Source organism: Kogia breviceps, chromosome X (genome assembly GCF_026419965.1).
Source record: "Kogia breviceps isolate mKogBre1 chromosome X, mKogBre1 haplotype 1, whole genome shotgun sequence".
Lineage (NCBI taxonomy): Eukaryota > Metazoa > Chordata > Mammalia > Artiodactyla > Physeteridae > Kogia > Kogia breviceps.
In genome coordinates, this window is record NC_081330.1 from 72,441,928 (window position 1) to 72,443,523 (window position 1,596).

The 1,596-nt window shown below is 40.6% G+C and overlaps 1 pseudogene; it reads left to right on the forward strand.

Moving 5' to 3' along the window:
• Positions 1-600: 600 nt before the first annotated feature.
• On the forward strand, positions 601-878 carry LOC131748386 (large ribosomal subunit protein eL43-like; annotated as a pseudogene).
• The last annotated feature ends 718 nt before the right edge of the window (positions 879-1,596 follow it).

Below are 1,596 nucleotides of genomic sequence, written 5' to 3' on the forward strand. Positions count from 1 at the left end.
TTCTCTTATCTAGTTAAAAGGTCATTGAATCATATGGGCTCCCCTCCATGAGGCAAACTTGCAGAACCTGTAATTAAGGAGACATAATCTAGATGCGGGGCAACATGGTTTTCATTAGAGTTAGCATTCCTAATATTAAGAGTTTATTAAAAGTCTAATAAGTAAGCATATAGATGAGCAACTAGTGGATGGAATCTAATTAAACTCTGAAAACTGTTTTTGAGAAGCTTTTATTTCAAAGGTAATTCAAAAGGAAATATCCTTTTTCTTTCCTCATAAAGACCAGGAACTTAGCAAGATACCAGGTGCTGGGGTTAGAAGAAGAATAAAATGATCTTTATACTTGAGAAGCCCTGCCTGGTGGGGGATATGAAAAGTATGAACACGATTATTCTTTTTTTTGGCCATGTGGTATGTGGGAGCTTAGTTTCCCAACCACGGATCGAACACCTGAACCTCCTGCATCGGAAGCATGGAGTCTTAACCACTGGACTGCCAGGGAAGTCCCTGAATACGATTATTCTTTTATAGAAGAAGTACTATGTTAGATATATAAACAGAAGAACAAGCTCTCTGGGCTCGGACCTAGGTTTTGGTGACATGGCTAAACGTACCAAGAAGGTTGGAACTGTGGGTAAATACGGGACCCGTTATGGTGCTTCCCTCAGGAAAATGGTGAAGAAAATTGAAATAGGCCAGCACGCAAAGTACACTTGCTCCTTCGGTGGCAAAACCAAGATGAAGAGATGAGCTATGGGCATTTGGCACTGTGGTTCCTGCATGAAAACGGTAGCTGGTGGTGCTTGGACCACACCACCACTTCTGCTGTCACAATAAAGTCTGCCATCAGAAGTCTGAAGGAATTGTAGGACCAGTAGAAGCACCACCTTTTGAAACGTTGCTAGCCTATAATAAATGGGTTAATTTATGTAACAAAATTACTTTGGTTTGTTGTTAATTTTATTAGTTAAATGTTCTTATTTGCATTGCATTAATTTTGCTTTCTAAAAGGAGACTTGGATATTAAAATCCTTCTAATTTTTGTTGGAAAAAACAAAAACAAACAAAACCAGGAGAACAAGAAATTAACACTACCTGAGTAGTGGATGTTAAGGTTTCAAAGGAGTCAATACATAATGCTTCCTTTTCCCCCTTCATAATTTCTAACCAACTGAGAAGGCATAGGAGACCAGTAAATGGAGATTAAAGTGTCAGCATTCTTACTGATGAAACTGTTGAGTGGACATGACTTTAGAGCTGCAGTCAAGTGGGCCTTTTAATTTTCTTTAATTCTCTGCCCTGAATTAGAGACTTAACTCACCTGGTCGGTCAACCTAGGCAACCCTCACAGAGAGCAAATCAGAATGCACCCTCTCTGTAGGCAGGATGGCTTCAAAAGTGGGAACTCAGGAAGAGTGGAGCCATACATACCCAGTACCTTCTCTCAAAATCATTAGTCAGGTTAGTCAGTTTTCTTCCTAGAGAGGAGTAGTGAGGAGGCAGAAAGAGAAAAGAGGTTCACTCTCTAACAGTAGACATCTGCCTGGTCTGACCTGTGGAGACCCACCCCTTTCTGTCACATACAGTCCCCTTGGG